Source organism: Herpailurus yagouaroundi, unplaced genomic scaffold (genome assembly GCF_014898765.1).
Source record: "Herpailurus yagouaroundi ecotype Mexico unplaced genomic scaffold, PumYag 189, whole genome shotgun sequence".
Classification (NCBI taxonomy): Eukaryota; Metazoa; Chordata; class Mammalia; order Carnivora; family Felidae; genus Herpailurus; species Herpailurus yagouaroundi.
The window spans coordinates 2,873,836-2,883,507 of NW_024412420.1; the positions used below are offsets into that span (position 1 = coordinate 2,873,836).

At 45.7% G+C, this 9,672-nt stretch overlaps 1 protein-coding gene across 3 annotated transcripts in view; it reads right to left on the bottom strand.

Moving 5' to 3' along the window:
- YPEL2 (yippee like 2) overlaps nt 1-9,427 on the bottom strand; it is a 106,137-nt gene extending 96,710 nt beyond the window's left edge. Inside the window, exon 1 of one of the 3 annotated variants that reach the window (XM_040496968.1) lies at nt 9,239-9,427. The gene's annotated coding sequence lies outside the window, so the exon portion shown is untranslated. Of the gene's footprint in view, nt 1-8,913; nt 9,014-9,238 lie in introns of those variants that run through there. The other 2 variants (XM_040496966.1, XM_040496967.1) reach the window with 2 other exon arrangements.
- Between the last annotated feature and the right edge of the window lie 245 nt (nt 9,428-9,672).

Here is a 9,672-nt window from a genome sequence, read left to right on the forward strand (position 1 = left end):
TGCCATTTCTAACTACATGGATGGAACTAGAGGGTACTATGCTAAGCAAAATTAGAGAAAGACAAATATATGACTTCACTCATATGAGGACTTGAAGATACAAAAGAGATGAACATAAGGGAAGGGAAGCAAAAATAATATAAAAACAGGGAGGGGGGACAAAACATAAGAGGCTCTTAAATACAGAGAACAAACAGAGGGTTACTGGAGGGGTTGTGGGAGAGGGGATGGGCTAAATTGGTAAGGGGCAGTAAGGAATCTATTCTTGAAATCATTGTTGCACTATATGCTAACTAACCTGGATGTAAATTTTAAAAATAAATTAAATAAATAAATAAATATTAAATAAATAAATAGTACCAGAACCAAGATTTGAATCCTGGGACAACCCCCGCCAAGGATGTTTTAATCCTGACAAGTCAGAGAAGAGTCCAAAGATGGGTATCCTTGGCCCTTGAGCTCATTAGAGCCACAAGCAGAACATCTTCCAGAGGGAGAGTCTAAATCAATTAGTTATAATGCAAACAAAAATGTCAAGTTCTCTTAAAACATCTTCAGACTCTCAGGGTTGGTTCACTGCTTCAACTTTTAATTACAGAAATACAAGAAAACAAATGAGGGAAGGGAATAACCTCAACCAGAAGATAGGACAACAGATCAGACACAATAGCTAGTTTTCAGTTCCTATCAAATCTTCCTGATCATGGATTTTTAGCTTTAATGCTGCAGTTATATAGGGATACTTTTTTCCTCAAATCCTAAGGAAACAAAGAATCATGTAAGTCAAAATAACCGAAAGCCCCATTTAATTTGCATTTATACATAATACATATGTTTATACCTTTAATACAGCAAATACTGAAAGAGAATTCATTTCTACCTATGGTCCACTTGGTGGTGGATCAACTTAGGGAGGGACCCCCCACACACAAAGGACCAAAGTGGTAAAAGAAGAGATAAACAGGAGGCAAATATAATGGAGGACACACACAGGAGCCACACGAACAAAAGAAAAGGAAGTGGTAAAAATACAGTAAGGGAAAGTAGGCTAAAGGTCAAAGATGCTTAGTAGTTGGTTTCTACTAGGGATATCTACTACCTCCGTGATTTCCAGACCTCAAATGTGTGTGGGGCTGGGCTCCATTACAAAAATGGGAAATTGAGGGGAGGGGGAGGGTTATAATTTGCTTGCTTTTATTAGATTCCCTATCCTGAAAATTCTGATTTTGTAGGCCTTTGGTTGGCCTAGAAATCCTTATGGCACCCAGGTTTGAGACTCTCTAGGGATAGTCCCATTTTTGGAGAATGCCTATTATCTGTATCAACTAACCACTGTTCACAGAGTTCTTCTGTGAATGGAAGCCACAGTCCATTTCCATGAACTTACTCTAAACTGTAACAACAGTAGCCCAAGCAAAATCCCAATGTTCTCTTTCCAACATCTCATGTGCCTACTGAACATTCCCCATACATTACCTCTTAATGTTCACACCTCTCTGCCTTTGCACACACTGTTCCCCCTGGAGTGTTTCTGCATGTTTAAATCCTCATCATTCTTCACAGCCCCATCTCCAAAATGCCTATACTTTTTGTATCTTCAAACTCTCGGTACCTTATTGACACATACACCTTAATCACCCTATTAGAGTATATGCTTAAGAGTATATGTGGCAGGGGCCATATCTTAACTCATCTTTATCTCCCAAAGGTCCCATATTATCTGTTGAATTATTATTAGCCAGGAAAACAAAGTAAAACCAAGGTTCAGTTTCAGCCCTAGGCCAGAGGTTCCTCTTCTGTAGCTCAAAATAGGAATCAAAATTTTCCTGACTCAGGCAGGATGTGCTCAAAGCCTACCCTCTCTTGCCCCAGGTACTCACAACCAGAACAGCATGGGAAAGCAAAACAAAACAAATCATTAGGAAGGTCAATATTTCCTATGATTAAATTTCCTATCAGATAAAATAATGCCACTTTCTTCAGTCAAACCAAACTCAACTACTGTTCACTCCCAGAAGACCCTGTTTGGGCCTCAGTGGAACACATGTGCCATATGGATATCAAGCCTTCCTTTCCTAACAAAAAATAGGCAAGGGAACTTGAGCCACTAGAGACTAATTTCATTCTGAGCTGGCAATCTAGTTTCAGATCAAAACCACTAAATCTGGATATACCACATTCTCAAGACCACAGGGGAAGGCTGTAGCTCAGGAAACAGGAGAGCACAGTGCTGCTGACCCAACCAGGAATGTGAGTGGCAGTGTTGCACCTCTCTGGCAGAATGCTCCTTTGCCCCATCACAGAGAAGAGGCAGGCTTTGCCTGGGACCAAGACATTATGGGGCAGGGGCACCTGGGTGGCTCAGTCGGTTGAGCGTCTGACTTCGGCTCAGGTCATGATCTCACGGTTCGTGGGTTTGAGCCCCGCGTCAGGCTCCGTGCTGACTGCTTGCTCAGAGCCTGGAGGCTGCTTCAGATTCTGTGTCTCCTTCTCTCTCTGTCCCTCCCCTGCTCGTGCTCTGTCTCACTCTGTCTCTCAAAAATAAATAAGTGTAAAAAATAAATAAATAAAAAGACACTATGGGGTATTTGGTATTTTATTCAAGAGTTGGTATTTTTCCAGAAATATACAGGAGTAGAAACAACCCTGGGCCTGAGAAACAAAATGTATGGTTTATAGTCTCTGCTTTGCCCTAATTAGCTCTGTGTCTTAAACAAGTCCTTTTTGCCTATTTGAGCCTCAATGTTTACATCTCTAAAATGTAAAATCTAAAATGATTTTAATACCCAAACCAGCATATATCCAATTTAAAAAGAAATATAAATCATTAACTTGAAATTAGAGAAAATAAAAATTACAAGTTTAACACTGGAAAAAATTAGGATGTAGGGCCCTATAGTTACTAAAGTCAGGCCACAAATTTGGCTCTGTGCCTCCTGGCACCCAGAACAAAAAGAGAAACATGATAAGTTATACATTTCCAATTGCCCAAAAAGAAATATCATGCCCGTTCCTCAGGAGAGGAAAGTTTTTTCTGGCACTCATTCCTGAAAGAAATTTCTTCCTATTAACTTTTTAAAGGGGACACTAAGTGAAATTGTAGCTTAAGACTTCAACTACATCAACCCTTATAAGAAATGTAGTAGCAAGTTATATAAAGCTGTTTAGGACAACGTCCTCCAGGAAAGCAAAGGGCAGTGAAAGTTCATTTCAGTGAAAATAACTCAAGGGGCTGAGGTAATATGGCCCAAATATGCACCTTTCAGTAAGCCAGCTTAATCCAAGGATAAAACTAAGAATGGCCAGAGGAACAGGTAGACAACATGTCCTTCCAAAAACTTGCATAAATATGACTTCTTACACATGGGTGTTATTAAAAGTTGGGCAGTAGGGGGCCCCTGGGTGACTCAGTCGGTTAAGTGTCCAACTTTGGCTCAGTTCGTGATCTTGTGGTTGGTGAGTTCAAACCCTGCATCTAGCTCTGTGCTGATAGCCTGGAGCCTGCTTCATATTCTTTGTCTCCCTCTCTCTCTGCCCCTCCGTCACTTGGGTTGTGTGTGTGTGTGTGTGTGTGTGTGTGTGTGTGTGTGTTGTGTCCGTGCGCGCACTCTCTCTCTCTCAAAAACAAACATTTAAAAAAAATTTTTTTTTTTAAGTTGGGCAGCAATTTGCAATGAGATGATTTCGAACTTCTGTTCTGGTTCTGATAGATCTAAGTGACATGTTTGGTCTTCATTTATTGGCACTAATTAAAGATCTGGTGGTTTTCTCCCTCTTATTGCACATTCCCAAATCAATGGATTGGGAATTCCTGCCAAAGAGAGGAGGGAAACCTATTGATATGAGTGTTATTAAAAGCTAACAGCAGGTGCCTGGGTGGCTCAGTTGGTTAAGTGTCCTGTTTTCAGTTCAGGTCATGATCTCATAGTTGTGAGATCAAACCCCCAGTCAGGATCTGAGCTGGCCCTGGAGAGCCACGGGATTCTCTCTCCCCCTCCCCTGTGCACAGGTATGCACACACTCGAGCTCTTTCTCAAAAGTAAATAAATAAATAAAAGCTAACAGCAAGTGTGTATGTGCCCAGTTTCCCATACATTCTCTCATTTAATCTTCCCATCAATTCTGTGATAGTAACTGGTATTAGACCTTTTTTACAAAAGGAACAGAGATTTAGAGAAGTTTAGCAAATTGCCCAAGGTCACAGAGCTAATTATCCCAATCTTCCTGGTTCCTCTAGTCCTACTTACAGTGCCTCCTGGTATCAATGAAATGTGATTACTGGTAGAAATGCTTATTTGTCAGGAGAACAGTAAAAACAAAATAAAGCTACTAGGGGAGGCAAGAGCTGTTTATTAACAACAAAATGACAACAGAGCTTTTAGAGACCTATAAAAAGTATAAAAGGGTGAAAAATATTGTGAAAAGCAGAAGTCCTAAGATATATTCCAAGAGAACAGTAGCCCACCCCAGGAAAAGGAAGAGAAAAATTATGTTTCTCTTCTCTTAAAAATAAAAGTATTGGGGCGCCTGGGTGGCTCAGTCAGTTGAGCGTCCAACTCTTGACTTCGGTTGTCATGATCATGCAGTTGGTGGGATCAAGCCTGCATTGAGATCTGTGCTGACAATGCACCTAGCCTGCTAGGGAGGCACCTAGCCTCTCTCTCTGCCTCTCCCCCTGCTTGCACGTGCTCTCTCTCTCTCAAAATAAGTAAACATTTTTTTAAGTATTATTTATATTCTTAAAGATTCAAACCATTGGCTCTCTTTAGTCATTCACCCATTCCACCAACCAATATTTATCCAATGCTACCCACACCAGGTACTGTCAATAGTGAGCAAGACAGAGAAACTCCCAAGCTTCCAATCTAGCCATCAAGTAGGCAATGTATTTCCATATGGTATTAAAGTTCTTTGAAAAAAACAAAGTTAAGGAGATTCAATAAAGTTGAGGTGCAGGGAAGGGAGGAGCTGTTCTGAGAGGAGCTCTCTGAGACCCAAGTGAGAGAAGCCAATCATGTAAAAAATTATAGAAAGGCATTCCGGAAAGAGGAACTACCAGTATAAAGGCTGAATGACAAAAACAAACCTTCCAGATTTTAGAAACCTGAGGAAAGCTGGTGCAGTTGGAGCAGAGTGGACCAGCCACATAGGAGAGGAGGAGAGAGAAGTTGGGGGAAGGAGATAGGCTGTGCAATGCCTACAGGAAAAGGAGTTGGATTATGTCTGAAGGGCAATACGAAACCACTGGAAAACTACAAACGGGAGTAGCATAATCCAGTTTATTTTTAAACTCTCAGGGGCTATATTCACAAATCTCAGGGAAATTCAGGTAGGTGTGGTCCTTCAAAGAAGCAAGTAAGAGGCACCTGCCTGGGTGGCTCAGTTAGGCCCAGGACTCTCGGTTTGGGCTCAGGTTATGATCTTAGTTTGAGGATTCACGACTCCTGCACTGTCAGTGCAGAGCCTACTTGGGATTCTCCCTCTCCCTCTCTCTCTCTCTCTCTCTCTCTCTCTCTCTCTCTCTCTCTCTCAAAATAAGTAAGTAAACTTAAAAAAATATATAAAGATGCAAGTAAATATCATCTTTTGTTAAGGATGACATCATTGAAAACTATCAACTCTAATAAAATACCTTTAGCCGGAAGGTCCTGACTTCCCATAACAGGAGGCTACATTTTAAAAAGATGCTTCCTTTTCCAGAGCTTTATACCCTTTTATGCTAAATAATGCAATTGTCAGAGCACCTAGTGGTTTGTTGATGGACCCTAGGGAAATGCCAAGATAATTTACAAAGGAAACTGATCCTGAACCTCCATTTGAGTCCCACCTGGACATCTCTTCCCTCTGCTTTTCTATACTAGGATATCCTATACTTTGCCATGCATTTGTTGTTTTCTTTTTTATTACTGGCTCAAAACTAAATATTCCAAATGTAAGCTGTTTGACCAAACTGAACATTATCAATTTCAACAATCCTACAGTTAGTGTTCCCATATAAACCATATCTTTGGCAGGAAGGACCATAATTGAATTTGAATTTGGATAGGGTTCTATTTGAAGCTAAATGCAGCTTTGATTAATTCAAGGAAATTTATTTTACCAACATGTTTAGACACAATAAAGGAAAACATCTAACATGTGGATACATCAGGTTTGTGCTTGAGATAGAGGTAACAGCATCAGAAACTGGGTAACTAACAAGGTTCACCTGCACACAGAAGCCAAGCTATCATCACAGGAAAGAACCAGGGCTGAGGTAGGTAGGCAAGGAGGTCAGGGGAACTTATGTCCCTTCTTATTAACAACTGTTGACAGATAAGGCCCTGACTCTCCCAGACCCCCCTCCAAAAATCACCAACCTGCCCTTCCCCTAGGCCACATGGCCTAGAATACCCAGCTATTAAACAGCATCAACATTTTCTGCTGGCCAATTGTTAACATCCCAGGCATAATAACTATGTCACTGTCTCAAAACTATTAAAATCATTAAACCAGTAAAAATTCACATAATCTATGAATAGTAGAGCAGATTCATCAGAACTACTCACAACCCCAACCCCATGCACCTAGAAACATCCAGGGGTACAGAACACAGCAGCCCTCAAATGGATTGGGCAGGGTGGTGTGGATGCGATGGGGGGTCTTATGGCCAAGGCTCCATGACAGTTGAAAGCAAACCACACTATGCCCTTAGACTTCTCAAAGCCTAAGCTAGTGCTGTCAGATGAGTGATCTTGGGTTTGCATAGAGTGGGTCACACACTTGACTAAGGCTTTGCACACTTCATATCCAGTTTATGCCATTTCTTATTGACCACCTATATCACAATCACATGACCCACTGAGAAAAATATCTCCAGAGTGTACTGACAGACTGCAGTTTTTAAATACTTTTTTTAATGTTTATTTATATTTGAAAGAGAGAGACACGGTGCATGAATGGGGGAGGGGCAAAGAGAGACAGAGGCAGTATCCAAAGCAGGCTCCAGGCTCTGAGCTATCAGCACAGAGCCTTATGCGGGGCTCGAACTCACAAGCCAGGAGATCATGACCTAAGCCAAAGTCGGACGCCTAACCAACTGAGCCACCCAGGTGCCCCCAGACTTATTTAATACTACTCAGCTCATCTTTATGTACATTTAAGTTTGAGGACCTCTGTCCTACAGCAATGTTTCTTAAACTGTGGGTCATCACCCATTCACCCGTTTGGTCAAGAAATCAAGTTAACAGGCCATGACCAACAGATGAGTTTTTGTTTTTGTTTTTTAATTAAGAAGAAAAAACTATATATGGAGCACACTGTAGGTAGTGAGGGCAATTATTTCCTAGAACTTAATGCAGGTGTGGACCTCAGTGCAGAGATGCAAAAGGTATTCCTTATTTTGGACCCCAAAGTTTGAAAACCACTCTCCTAGAGGAAAGAAGGAAAATAATACTCTTGTGCATGTTTATTTTCCATTTTCCATCCCTAACTCCAAGCTTTCTTATTTTAGTTCAAACACAAGATATCAAGACAGATCCCAGAAATTCTATTATTAAATCCTAAACCAATATAAGCTAAGGAGGGGGATGAGCCCAAGGCCCCCACCCCTGCCTGAGACCTTTACCACGAAGATGGGGATAAGGGATGGTGCCAAAGGGAAGTTTGCACAACTCTCCTCAGGCTGGACCTTTTCCTTGGTAAAGAACTTATAGCCATTCATGTCACAATTCAGAAGAATTAAAATGTTCCTCATCAGGGGCAAGACTCAGCCTTAGTATTGAGTGCTAAGGAGATGAGGGGAGAATAGACAACTGAGATTTGGCCCATCTTTGCATCCTGTGGCAATGATGAAGTCAAAGGAAAGCCAACCCCACTGATGGCAAGGCCTGAAGTTCTCACAACGAGGAGACTACCGAAGAGCGTCAAGCATGCGAGGTCAAGTCTACTGCAGAGCCAGTGACAGGAATTACCTTGGGCAAGGCACTTAACTTCTAAACCCCCTGAGTTCCTTGCTCTGCCAGCGTTCCCTCACCAAATGAGATACAGAGAAGCGGCTTGCCTAATGCTCTGGGTCAGGGAAACCCATCTTGCTGGGCCAGAAGACAGGAACAAGAGAAGAAGGGCAAAGAAAGGAGGATGAGTAGCTAGATTAGCCTTTAGACTCACCAGAAGCAAGTACCCAGTTAAAAGAGCCAAGACTCCAAGACAACAAGTTGACAAGAAGGCCAGAAAGCAAAGCCCCATAAAACCCAGAAGCAGTTTGGTGTGCCATTCACGGAGGTGAGACTGTGGGAGGGTCCGCTACTTGCAGGAAAAAAAAAAAAAAAAAAAAAAAAAACGGAGGGCACTCACTCACTTGGCTTTTTAAGTGCTTTTATACTGAGAGTGAAGCCAGAGGTGGCAGTCTCCTGGGCTGGGTCCAAAAGAACAGGTGGTTACCCCAACCCCCAACTGGAGAAAAGCCACCACTTGACTAAAGACACCCAGGAGGTCGGCGGCCAAGGAGGGTGAACTTGAAGCAGTGAGAGGTCAGGGCTGCCCCTCAGCGCCAGTTCCTGGGAGGTATTCGCTGGAGAGGCCCCTGCATTCCGTCGGGCAGGAGAGAACTCGGCGCCCACCCCCTTGGCAAGGGCAGTGGGGAGGCTCCGGGAAGCGGCCAGGCAGGAACTCGGCTGCGGTTACCTCGGCCCGGAGCCGGCCAAGCGCTCCTGGGAGTTTCGAGGGCGGCCAGTCCCCCACAGGCGGGAGCCCCGGGGGCGACGCCCCCGGACCCAGTGTCTCCAGCGGAGACCCAGCGTCACCGGGGACAGAAAGCGTCCGAAGCCCACCCTCCGCCGACCCCCCACGGAGCCCGAACGCACAGAAACTGTGCTAAGAAGCAGCGACCCGGTGTCCAAGTCCCGTCCGCCAAACCGCGCACCCTAGACTTACTTGCCCGGCTTCTCGCACAGCTCCTCCGCCCCGACCCGGGGACCCGCGCCACCACGGGTCCCGCCGCGGGCAGCTGCCCGGGCCCTGCAGTGTTTGTAAACAAACCGGTCACGTGGCCCCGGCGGCCCGCTTCCCGCCCCTCGCGCCCGCGGCCTCCACGGGCACCCCACGCCGGACCTCGCCTCGGGGGCGCAGCGCACCTCCCGGGAGCCGGGCCGGACAGGCCACGGGACCGGTGCCCACTGCCGGGTGTCCCGCGCCCGCGCTGACAGCGCGCCCCACGCCCACGCGCGCCCGGCCCGCGCCGCGCTCCAGGCTCGCTTACCCGGCAGCAAGCTGCCCCGTCCGGCCAGCGCGGGGCTCGGCTCCGCGGGGGTGCGCAGCAGCAGAGGGCCGCCCTGCTGGCTCCCGGGCTCCGGGCGCGCTCTTAAAGCCACAGTCTCCGCCACTGCCGCCGCCGCCACTCCACATCCCTCCGGGTCGGGGCCGGGGGCTGCCCTGTGACGGACGCGCCCCCGCGCCTATCCCCTCGCCTTAGCACATAGCAACACGCCGCGGGTTGGCCCGGCTCGGCCGCAGCCCATCTTCCCCGAGCCAATCAGCGAAGGACGGAACTCCGCCCCCCGCTTCCCCAGCCTCCCACCCCCACCCCTCGGCGCTGGCCGGGCTGGGGTGCGGGGAGTGCGGAGTGCCGGGTCTGAGCAGGGTGGGCTTTCAGTGCCTGAGGGGAGACCTTTTATTTGTGTTTGGGGTTTGTCC